Consider the following 13,137-nt stretch of genomic DNA (forward strand, 5'->3'; position numbering starts at 1 on the left):
GGACTGGAGAGACACACACACTGAGAGCAATTCCAGAGGCCGCCATCTTGCAAAGGACACTCTTTGTTACTCAAGTCAAGAATATCACTGACAGGAGACAGCTGCTACGTAAAACTTACGCTCCTTGAATTAAGAAGCATTTGCGGGTCTGTTTTGCTCATTTGCTGAATTGTTCAGAGCCCTGGAGTACAGGGGAACATGTTTACATTTGGGGAATCCTCTCACACCATCTTGAACTCATGGTGACCTTCTATGAGGGATTTTCTGATGCAGTAATCTTAATGATAGGAGACTGCCCGTGTTTCTTCTGACGTGCAGCCAGTGGATTTGAACCACCAGAGTTGCACGGGTTCTGGCAGCAGCACAACATACAAGCACTATGGCGGGTTAGCCAGCACAGGGGGTCTGAGGTAGTACCCCTCCCTGAAGCCCTCCTTCTTCTTCCTGAAACTATTTCCTCCCTGTCTGTTACCTGACCTCTTGAATGCAATTTCTATTCAGCATCCAGACAAGCTTGTATTTTGGGGGAAGTTACCAGGGATTGAATTTTCTCCACAAAAGTCCTTAAAGGTCTTGATACCTGGTACTTGTGAACATAGCTTTGTCTGGAAATAGAGTATGTGAAGCGGTTATGAGTCAACATGGTGTCTAACTGGAGCGAGGTGGGTTCTAATCCCCCATGAGTGGGGCCCTTTGGAAGAGGAGACACAGGCATGCAGAAAGAGAGAGAAGACGGCCATGTCACAATGGAGCCACACGACGGCTGCGCTTGAGGAATGCCTGAGGCTGCCAGAAGTTGGAGGAGACACTGCAGACATCGGCAAGGCCCTGAGAGATACAGGACTTAGTGTGCTGAGTTGTCAACAGAAAGGCTGGAGGGGCCTTGGGATAAAGGCCTGGCAACTACTTCGGAAAAAGTCAACCCTGAAAGATTCTGTGGGGCAGTTTTATGCAGACACATTCAGTGTCACTGTGAACATGTAAATTGACAGTAACTCAGACTTTAGAGGGAACACCTTGACTCTGGACTACAAGACTTCAGAACTAGACACAATTAATCTATCTTCTTATGAGACCCACAGATGGTGGCATTTTGGCACAGGTTCTAGAACACCAAGACAAATGCCTTTATGGTTTATCCTCAATTCCTACCTGGGCCAACGCCCACTGTTATTCATTCTCCTCTCTTCTGTGCCTGGTATCTTGGTGGATTAAGCTTTGGGGTGTTACCCAAAGGCTTCTGTGGCTCCCGCCTCTGCAGAATGGTGATGCCATCTGCCTCTGTAGAGAGCACAGCCCGCAAAGCTCCATGGAGCTGTTCCTTCCACTCTGTCCTACACGGTCATGAAGAGCCGGAACACACTCACTGGCAGTGGGTCTGACTTTCCCGCTGGCACTAACGTCTGACTGTTGTTAGATAGACCTGAGTGTGCTTCAATGGCAAGGACCCTTTTTCCCTTCTTGATGGTGAAGTGCATGACCCCAGGAATGCTCACACTTTGAGCCACGGCACCCGAGCCCAGGTCTGGCCATCAATAACCACCAACACTGAAAGTACACAGGCAGTGAGGGCTGGCTTCCTCCTGCCTCTGGAACTAGCATGGCAGGTCACACAGCTCAAGTGCACAGAGGCCGTGTGGGCCAGCTCCAAGCCTGGAGCCTCAGTCATCTACACGGAGATGCCTCCTCATTAGGATAAATTCTGCAAATCGCTGTATCCCCATATCATAAAGGTAATTTCCTCTGGAAAGGACACTTACTCATATGCTTTAAACAGTCATTAATGTGCCAAATTTCCCCTCGGAATTTCATGTCAATGATCCCACGGGGAATTTGCAAATGAAACCAGAAAAATAATGATATGGGGAAATGTCAAATGAGGACTGCAAACGCGTTACAGACTTCAGCTCACAACGCTGCTGTTCAGGTTCAAGGATTAAATAGTCATCAGTTTGCAGAGTCCAAGCATAACCCATTCCCGCCTGATGGCGGTCAGGCTCTGGCTTGCCAAGGATGACTAGGTCTGCTCTAATTGACATGACTTTGTCTAATGATGAGATCACTGTCTAGAAGGCTAAGGCACATTAAGGTTGGCGAGACTGGTCTCACCAACTCATCAAGGATGACTAAGCCAGAGAGCAGGTGCTTCCTCCAGGAAGTCCACCGGACCACATTAGTGATCTCCATGCACATACATACTAAGTGCTGCGAACACACCAAAAACATTTGGGACCAACTCCTACCGCCCTGGATTGAAGGAGAGCTCTCTGAGTGCAATGAGTCACATGCATGCCTGGTAACTGAAAGGTGCCTGCGAGGCATCTTGGAAGAAAGACCTGCCGATCTATTTTCAAAAATGTCAGCCATGAGACACTCCATGAGCATAATTGTGCTCTCTCACACAGGGTCCCACCAAGAGCAACTCATTGTCCACACGCCAGTCTGCCTGGTGGAGGGCGTGTGCGTGCTCTTCTCAGGAGTCACGCAGGGAGGGAGTCTGTCTCCGTTACCTCGACCAGAGACCTGTCATGGGATCAGAAGATATTTGTGGAATGAATAAAAGCATGAAGGACTTCTGTTCAAAGCCTGGGTCATAGGACATAACTACAGTGTGGACACATCTCACTTCAGTGTTTCTTTTGCTTGATTGTGCTTTGCAAATATTGACTGCATTCTATGCAAACTGAATTTCTGCGGAAAGTATGCATCCAGCAAGTCCATCGGTGCTGTTTCCCAAGCTAACATGCTCACTTCGCGGCTGTGTCCCAGTTCGGTCATTCACACTGTCGTTTAAGCTTTGGAGTAATGCTGTCGCACCTTTAAATGGCACTGTTCTTGCTGCTGGTTAGGTCCTGTCAAGCCGCTTGCGACCAAGCGATCTGAGCCGCGCCCTGTCTTGTATCATGCACTCTGTCTCCGTCTCCGTCATGCTCCATCCTCCTCCCTGAGCGTCTTCTCCTTTGCTGGCCACCCACCTTTCTCAGCATGGTGCCGTTCCCCAAGGACTGGCCGCTCCTGATAACATGGCCACAGTGTGGGACATGAATCTCACTACCCTCGCCTCTAGGGAACACGCTGGTTGCACTTCCTCCATGACAGATGTGTTTGCTCTTTGGCAGTCCATTCAATACTTATCCCCAACACCACAGTTCAAAGGCAACAATCTTTGGTCTTCCTTATTTATTGTCTAACTTTCAGATGAATTAGAGGTCCAGCTTTCAGATGCATGGTAATGAAAATAGCATGGCTTGAGGCATGTGCACCTTAGTCTTTAAACTGACATCCTTGCTTTAGATTGCGTATTTCTACAATACAACATGGCCTTTGATTTCTTGACTGCTGTTACCATGGGTAACACTGTGGATCCACATAAAATAACACTATCATTTGCAAACCATAATTTTTACACAGGATAAGAAAACAAAATATTCTTCTCATTCTTATTGAGATATTTGCTTTACGGAGGTTGTCTTGAATCAAATCGTTCAATATCTCTAAAGTCTACTTGTACAGTTCTAGAAGCAGAAAGCCTACTTTTAAATTCAGCCTCTGTCCCTAACTAACTTTATATTACCATAGAGAAATGCTGTAAACTCTCTGTGCTTCAATTTCACTATTTATAAAATGGTCATAAAAATACGTCCTAATTCCCAGGGAAGGCAGCTCTAGTGGCATGAAGCTGCGCTGCCAGCCCAATGGTAGGCAGTTCGAGTCCACTAGCTGCTCCATGGGAGAAAGATGAGCAGATCCTGTGTGATTCACAGTCTCTGGAAACCTGCTGGAGGGTCAGTTATGAGTTGGTTCCAACTTGATGGCATACAACAGCAGCAATCCTCCCAGAGAAAAAGCCCTGGTGGCACAGTGCTTAAAGAACTGTCTGCTAACCAACTGTGTCAGTAATTCATGCCCATGAGTTGATCTGTGGTAGAAATATGTGGCATCCTGCTTTTGTGAAGTTTTGCAGTCTTGCCAACAGTGGGGGCAATTCCACTCTGCACCATATGGTCACTCTGAGTTATCATCAGGAGTGTTTGATTTCTGGCTCACTGTGTATTGAGAAGGAGCTCTGGGGGCACAGTGGCTGAGCACTTAGCTGCAGTTCAAAGCCACCGGCATTCCTAGGAAGAAAGGTGCGGCTGTCTGTTTCTGGAAAGATCTGCAGCCTTGGGAACCTGAAGGGAGCAGTTTGACTGGGTCATTACGAACAGGAATCAACTCAGTGGCAGGAGTCTGGTTACCTCACAGATTTGTGTTAACCAGCTACCCATGGGAAATTAGTTAAAGGACTCCATTTCATTACAAAATAGGTATAAACACTTCCTACCTCCCAGGCTTGCAAGGATTCAATGAGCTAATGTCCATGAACTATTTCAAACCGTGTCTGAGCATCCTGTAAGGGTACAGCCTGAATCTCTCCCTCCTCCACTTCTTCCTCCTTCCTTCTTGATTCCAGCTGCCTCCATATATGGAATACACGACAGGTACCAAGTCCCAAGCTTAGTGCTTTCTACACTCTATCGACTATCTCAACCCCTGTATGCCGTCTGGACTGTGGTTTTAAAGAGAGGTGACAGGATCACATGCGGGCACTCTCCCAGTCATTAGCAACTACTGGGGAAAGGAAAGGGTCAATGAAAGAGAGGAAGCCCCTCCATGAGATGGACCGATGCAGTGACTACAACAATGGGCTTACACACAGTGGAGATGATGAGAGGAGGAAGAGGAGATGGAGAGAGGATGACACAGGAGACAGTGAGAGGAGGCACAGGAGATGGAGAGAGGATGGTACAGGAGATGGTGAGAGGAGGCAGAGGAGACGGAGAGAGGAGGCTTAGGGGATGGTGACAAGATGGCAGAGGGAGACAGTGCGAGGAGGCAGAGGAGACGGAGAGAGGATGACACAGGAGACGGAGAGAGGATGGTACAGGAAGGAGATGGCGAGAGAATGGCAAAACACAGAGTGTCCAGAGGGTTGCTATGAGTTGTACTGGTTGCAACAGTAACCAGCAGTAAGCAACAGGCAAGCTTCTGAAAACTGATGTCAAATTTCTTACTGTCTGTTCACCACAGCAAATCCTCCCCACTTCCCAATAATGAGATTATCTCTGTCTTCAAGATGAAGGAGCTAAGAAGAGTCAGTGATTTGTCTGTTGCTGTCATTGTGAGCTGCCATCAAGTCACTCCCTGACACAGACAGCCCCTCCACACAGGAGGGAACAATCTGCTGCCCAGCCTGCATCATCCCCGTGATGTGCTGCTGGCTGGACCACTGCAGGCCGTGACTATGCAGGACACAGGGTTCTCACCGGCTCATTTCCCCAGTAGCTTCCCAGGCCTTTTTTCCCTGTTGTATCTTAGTTTGAGAGTTTTGCTGAAACTCACCCATCACTACTGTCACACTCAGGCCCCACTGGCAGCTGAGCAGGGACTGTGCATGAGTGTGGCATCAAACCCAGGCTGTCCACACGGAAGGTGAGCATTCTACCAATGAACCAGCTTCTCAAATACAGCGTGGGCTTTGCTGTTGCTGTTGTTAGACGTCCTTCAGTCAACTACAGCTCCCACGGACCCTGTGACCACCAGCTCTGATCCTGTCTGCACCCTATACTGCACCATCCTGACCGTCCCGGACATGCCTGAACCCATTTTATAATCAGTGTGCCAACCCCTCTCAGGGAGGGTCTTCTTTCTATCCCTCCACCTTCCTGAACAGGATTTCTTTTTCCAAGGACCAGTTCTTCCATGACAACATGCCCTAAGTATATGAAGTGACGTGTCATAATCCTTGCATGCTTCCTAGATGACCTCAACTCACAGCAACCTATGTGAGAGACTAGAACTGTCTCATAGGGACTTGTGGGTTATAATTTTTACATGATAAAGATTTCTGAATCTTGTTTCCTGCAGAGCCTGTAGGTAGGTCTGGCCCACCCAGCTGCTGGTCAGCAGCGCAGCCTTACCTGTCTTACTAGGACTTGGTATGTGCGCTCATACATTTATTATTTGTCTCCTCTGCTACAGGATCAATGCTCCAAACACAGGGACCATTGCCTTCTGGTTCACTGATGTATTCAAACTGTCTAAACAATGCTTAGCAAATCATCCAAACTCAGTGCTTGCATATCTATCCCAGCTCAAGGGACCTCACCCCGAGGACAGCAAACAGCTAGGTCCTGGGACTCCCAAAGCTGTGCTTGCTGTGGAAGCAGATGTCCAGTTCATTTTCTTCCCCCTACAGAGAAGCTGGTTGATTCAAACAGCTGATCTATCAGTGACTCATCAAATACTTAACTCACTGTGCCAATAGGGTACATGCTGATAAACCTTAGACAATAAACATTTAGGAAGGAAAACAGTGGAGGAGGGTGGTGGAGGGAGAGGAAGAGGACAGAGGGATTGGGAAGCTGTTCCTCTGCTTCCTTCTCTCGGGTCCTTGCGGTGACATGTCCTCCTGTGGCTCCACCACCTTGACCCGGTGGCCCATGTGTCCTGGAGGCATATTCCTTCAAACACAACACAGCCAAGCACCTGGAAGAGTTCATCGCCAGCAAGGACACAGCTGTGACGGTGGGGTGCAGGAGATAGGAAGGGAGCATTTTGCATGATGAAAAAGGAGAGGACCCTGCAGGCTGCAGGTCCATCGTGCACGCTATTAAACGGTCACCTAAACACGATGGCCAGGAACCGACTGTGAGACTCGACTCTACATCCCTGCTTGGCTGGCAGCGATTCAGACTCAGCTCTGTCTTCATCGCCCAAGTTACCTCTAGTTTCCCTGCATGCTTAGCAGGATAAACTATGTTATCCGATTAATTTAGATCAATGCATTGATTGTTTCTGTAATTACGGGATTACTCACCTAGCCATCAGAAGATTACTTTGAGGGAATAAAAGCACCTCGAACAATGAAACCTATCCAGTCTGTGTGTGAAGCAGACCCTTCTCATCTCTTACAAAACTCCACGTGAGACGTCTTAGCATTGAACCAACAGAAGCAAGAGCACAGCCCACTGGTCTTGCTGAAAGGATGCGCACAGTCTCTGATAGCACCTGCTGGCAAACCAATCCCTTGTGATGGTAACCTTGGCAAGCTCTCTGATAAACTGCTTTCTAAAGGCATAAGCATTTGACCTTGAATTGCATGGTTTTCTCTATCCAAAGTTACGATGTTACCCACTGTAGGTAGATGGGTGTGATGCAGACATGAACTCAATTCACTGCCATTAAGTTGGAACCAACTGATTGGGGCCCTTCAGCGACTTTTCAGAAGCTCTAAGTTGCACAGGAAGAGAATGCCCATTTTCTTCTATGGAGTTGCCTGCCTTTGAGTCAACAGAGTAACTCCTCAACCACTAAAGGACGATGTTGTGGTTATCTGCCATCAAGTCAGAACTTACTCATAGCTGACCCTCTGGTGGGTTTTCAGAGACAGTAATCATTAGGAAGAGGTTGCCTGTCTTTCTTTCATGGGGCAGGTGGTCTATTTGAACCATGTGCCTTTGAGTGGCCTTCTTACCTCTGAGTGCAACTCCTTACCTCTAAGACCCCATAGGTAGGTGACAACATCTGGCAGAGATATGAAGGCATGAAGCCGTCTGGTTCCCGCTGTCTCTAGGTCCAGACACGTGAGGAGGAAAGGTTTGGAGCTCTACTGTGAACCAATGGCAGCACACAACAGGACACCTGTCAAGGTGAGTCCCCAGGTGCAGACACTCCAAACAAAGGGCTGGGCAGGCCCAGATCCCCATCTTTACGATGGCTCAGCACTGGGAAGCGCTCCATTTAGGGAGTCATCGTGCTCTAGAGCCAGATCAGCGGCAAGGAGCAGTAACAGAAGACAGCAGGACCCAGGGAAAGCACAGGGGCATGCCTGTTGGGGATGCATGAAGGTGATGGGCTCTGCAGCTGGCAGCCACCTCCTGTGTGCACCACAGGGTCACAGCAAATCCTAACACTCTTGGAGCTGGACTCTGGGACCCTACCGTGTGTACAAGGTCAGCCCCACACACACTTCCGGAGGCAGAAAACAAGCTTGCAGCTGGTAAGGACGGTCCAGCCGAAAGCTCCCCAGCACTTCGACTTCCATACTTTGTAAAACATTTCTTTTCATTCAAAAACAAAAACAGCCATGCATTTTATCGGCTCTAAACACGTGTCTTGCATTCAGAAAGCACAGCGCTTTTCTCTCTCCCAATAGTCATCTGTGGTGTTAAACTGCATATAATTAAATTAAAAGCATCCATGAACTATCTGTAATACAATGTTTTAAACAAACCTCAAATTATTGTAAGCAGAACTGTTGAGGCCCCACAGGATAATGGACGGTCAACAAATAACAAGCAGTAAAGTGAGATGCTCCTAACTGGGCCAGGGATCTCGCAGTGGGAGAGGCTCATTGGAGGCCCCGGATTAAAAAAACGAAGCCACACTGGATGGGGAAGGGCCCAAAAGGAGGGCAGTGTGATACAGAATTTCAACTAATCACTATTCCCACTTGGTTTCCTTTTAAGCCTAGCAGGCACTAATGAAAGCAGCTTGTTTCTGAAGATGTAAATGTTACCTAGCATTTATGAAGTGTTTTCCAAGTTCCTCGCCTTGTTCTAAGCACGTGACACATCATAGCTCCTTTAATCTACACAGCAGTCCTTAAAACGTACAGCATTGTTAGGTCCATAGTACTAACCCAAACCTGCAGCCATCAAGTTGAATCTAACTCTACAGGGCAGAGTAGAAAGGCCACATACAGTTTATAAGGCTAGAATCTTCGCAGAAACAGACTGTTTCATCTTTCTCCCAGAGGACAGCTGGTAGGTTCTAATGTACACCCAATAGTTTGTGGGTTCAAACCCAAGTGCTTAACCACTGCACTACCAGGACCCCTTGTTCATCATGCACATGACCAAAACTAGACACACCCCGAGGACAGGTTAATTGTCCCTGGTCCCATAGCTAGCAGTTGGTAGAGCTGTGATGTGAACCCCATATTCTGTGTGTGCTTGATTAGCTCTCCAAACTGCACCCTACTCTGCCTCCAGAGTTCTGCCTGCATCCCTGCTGGTACTCTGTGCAGCTCAACATCCCGCCACGCACTGTCTCTGGGGTATGCCAGGCAAAGATGGAACGTGGAGCCCTTGGGTGAACACACTCTCTGGGCTGGGCACATGGCAGTAGAAGTGCCATCAGGGTGGGGTTCACGGCCCCTCTGTGTGGCTACATTCCCAAAACCATCACAGCGGCTGGTATTCACATGTAAGTTTTGGCAAGTACCCTTCAATTGCATGGATACACTGACCTTCAGTGAGAAGAGACTTGTTCAAGATCCCGCTGTCAATTACAGTCGTCCCTAACCCCTAGTGACCTCGTGTGCAATCGAACAGAGCCCTGCCTGCTGCTGTGTCACCTCCATAATCTCATTCAGATCTGACCACAGGGTTTTACTGTCTGGCTTCCAGATTGCCAGGCCTTTCTTCCTCATCTGCCTCAGTCTAGAAGTGCTGCTCAATCCTGCTAAGCATGACCACAACATGCAGGTCAAAGCTGATGGCAGTGGCTGTGTATGAAGAACCCTGGTCAGAAACTGAACCCAGACTCCTGAGCATGGAAGCAAACGGTTCTGCCACCAACCTACCAATGCAAGTCAACTAGGGCAGAGCTGATATGTGAAATCAGTTAGACTGCTCCTCAGGGTCTGGGCTTTGTTTTTGTTTAGCTGCAGTGGAGAAAGCTGGGAAGCTGGAGGGCTCAGGGACTCGAGGTGGCAGAAACACATCAGCCAAGGTCAGCTGTGACAGCATGGGGTCAGCCCAGCCACAGCAGCCAGGTGCATGGCCACAGGCGGGCTCCAGCAGCTGCCTTTCATCTTGACCCCAGGTGGCTCTGAGCACTATCTTCACAGAGGCTCTCTCTGCACTTAAAGGAGCCTGCCAGCTAATGCCATTTGTGTGCTCTTTGATGCGTCCAAGAGTCCAAGTCAGTCAATAAGGTTTTAGTTTCTGAATCTTGAGAGGCATTCAACTCTCAGCAGGATGTGGGGTCAAAAAGTGGAGCTCAACAACCTTAGATATGCTGCAGAGTTTTCATCCAACAAGACAACTGTGCAGCTCTGAACCCCAAATATGACTGTAGAAGCAACTCCCCCACAGGAAGGCACCCTGACGTTTTGACTACCCAGAGCCCTTAATCCAAATCTGTCCTCACATATTACCTTTACCAACTCAACTTCAAAAGCGACAAAGGGCACCCAGGTGAGCCTCTCGGTTCCCAGCAGTGGTCTTTGGCCTCCTCCATGCCCTTAGAGCTGAAAATGCACCAACAAAACCTCACGCTACCTGACTGGCCAGCCATGTTGTTTCACAGGGGGAAACCTCTGCCTGTGGGACCAAAAAGCAAAAGGACTTTTCTTTAAGTCAAAAGATGTGAACGTAAGTACTGTCTCCATTGCTTCCCCTTCCCACTGGCTATCCCCACCATGACTCCATCCATACACTCCTTGTGCAATCAGCAACCTCTGGACCATTGGAGAAGGGGCCCTGGGGGTACAATGTTGAACTGCCAAGCAAAAGGTCATTGGTTCAAATCCACCTACTACTCTATGGGACAAAGATGAACTCAGTCTGCTTCTGTGAGAATTCACAGCCTCAGAAACCCAGTGTATCAGAATTGACTCAGTGGCAGCGAGGTTTTGTGGAATATCATGAGACGGAGAATTGGTGGAGCAGTGGTAAAGCACTCAATTGCTAATCATAAGGTCAGCAGTTTGAACCCGCCAGCTGCTCCAAGAGAGAACGATAAAGCTGTCTGTTCCCATAAAGGTTGCGGCCTTGGGACCCCAGAGGGTCCCTGTGAGTCAGAATTGACTTGGTGGTCATGGCTGTCACTAGATGCAATGAAGGCCGTGCTTCTGGCCTAGTGGGGGAGGAGTTGTGCAGCTGCTGCTGCACTGGGGCGGGGACGGGGGGGGGGGGGGGGAAGGTGAGCCATGTCCTTCCGTGCAAGTCACTGCGTCTGAACACCTACCGGAGGGTCACCTGTAAGTCAGCTCTGACTTGACGGCACCTGACACCAACAAAGGCAACGAAGGCTTCCAGTTTCTTTTCCAGGCTTCATGTCCCCAATGCCTCACCTGTCCGTGAAGTACCTTCTGCCCTTGTACCTGCCCTGCAGCACCTCTGCCTGCCCCTTCCTACCCTGGGGCTGCTCCCCTCAGTCTCCTCCACAGCTCACTGAAGGGAAATACTCAGAGCTCTCTGGTTACCAGTCGTCTCATGCCTCCCCTTTTCTCTGAGAAGTGTCCACATAACAAAGGCTTTAATTATCACAGACATTCTAGCACCCAAGCACACCTCTGCTCTCCTGGTCTGTAGCTGTTCAGAGACTGGACCAGGAGTTCCAGCTGTAAGCACCGTTCCCACGGTGGGGACACAAGGCCACAACAATTGTTGAGAGCATAAAGAAAAGAGAAAATCCGAACCCAAACGCACAGCTGTTGAGTAAATTTTGACTCCATCAGACAGAGCAGCATGCTCTCATTTCCAAAGCGGTAAATCACGGAAATAGACTGCCATGCCTTTATCCTTGGGAGCAGCTGGTAGATCTGAACTTTTCAGGTAGAAGTCAATACTGTAAACACAACACTACCAGGGCACTTGACACAGAGGTTAAAAGGACAAAGAAAAGATAAAAGCAGCTGTGTGGAACAGGTGGCAAAAGGTACATTTTTCTATAGATTTCACCTCTGCCAGAAGATGATGTGCAGCTGGCCTGGCCCCATCCCCTGAGGGCAGCCCAGTTATGACTCTATTCCAGAAGCACAAATCCCTGATCTAGTTAGTATTCTTATTTGATCTTAGCTGAATGTCTGAGGAGCAATGTAGTCAGTGTTCTTATAAGGGGACCTGAGAGACACTTCATACTCAAAGTGTCTGAGATCCAACTGAAACTCATTTCTAAGCTTGGTCCATTTCTATCATTCATATTCTCAGTAATTCCACTGATGTCAACCAGAATCTTAGGATTCACTCTGGACACTTCCTTCACTTATATCTGTGCATCTCTAGGTCCTAAAGACTTTCACATTAACCATCCAGCAACCCCATAGAACTCCGTCAGCCATATCACTTGAGTCGAAGGCATCATGACTGCTCGTTTGAAACAGACAGCTAACGGGTCTCCTCGCTTTCCTCCTTCATGTTCTCGACACTCTAACTCAGGGGTTCATATTTAGTTGTATGATCCTCTAACTGAAATGTGTCATGTCTATTAAAATGACTATGAACACAGCAGTATTAGCAAAGGATCTTGCTTGGAAGAGCAGAGTGGCAGGAGGAAGAGGATGACGGATTTACACAGCGGCAGCAACGTGGGCTCAAACACAGCAATTACTGGCAGAAGGGCACAGAACCAGGCAGTGTTCTCTTCTGTTGCACACAGGATCACGGCCAGTGGGAACAGAATCAATGGCATCTAACAACAATGATGAGAATTCTGTGACTTTGTAAAAAAACTAGAGAAACGAATATTGCGTTACATAATAAACCTAAACCGCTGTCAAATCGATCCTGACTCACAGTAACTCTCCATATACTTGTTGTCAATGTATGAAAATATCCTTTATTATCATCATTACTTCGCATTTCAGTGTAAACATCCTTCCCGTGACCACGAAGACTCCGGATGGCTGGGATCATCTCAGCTCCTCACCCTTTCATAGTTGATGATCTTTGCATTCAAAGGTAACCGTGAACTGAGTATGAAACAATAAGGTTTATCTGTACACCTCTCATGGAACCCACCCTTTTCCTGACTAAGTTGGGAATCTTCTCTGTCGTCAAGTATCTTCATGGTGTTAGTGGTTTGTGATTCTTGGTTATCTAACAGTTGGTGGTTTAAACCCACCCAAGGAATCTGCAGGAAAAAGGTCTGGTGAACTGGTTCCTTAAGACCACAAATGAGAGCACCCTAGGGAGGAGCTTTACTCTGGAACACCCAAGATCACCACGACTAGTAAAGGATTCTCCATGGCCAAGGTGGCCAGCTATGGGAACTGAGAGCCAGAATGTGGAAGATAGGGAGCAGGATCCCAGAGCCATTGACCAGTGTCACAGCCTGCACTGTCACAGCCTACTGTCCCCATCTTGG

At 48.3% G+C, this 13,137-nt stretch overlaps 1 protein-coding gene across 1 annotated transcript in view; it reads right to left on the reverse strand.

The window, feature by feature from the left end:
- CDH13 (cadherin 13) overlaps positions 1 to 13,137 on the reverse strand; it is a 1,061,540-nt gene that overhangs the window by 873,923 nt on the left and 174,480 nt on the right. The gene's annotated exons all lie outside the window — the stretch shown is intronic.

The sequence above is a fragment of the Elephantulus edwardii genome, unplaced genomic scaffold (genome assembly GCF_000299155.1).
Source record: "Elephantulus edwardii isolate Elephantulus edwardi_28Jun2011 unplaced genomic scaffold, EleEdw1.0 scaffold00072, whole genome shotgun sequence".
In the NCBI taxonomy this organism is placed as follows: domain Eukaryota; kingdom Metazoa; phylum Chordata; class Mammalia; order Macroscelidea; family Macroscelididae; genus Elephantulus; species Elephantulus edwardii.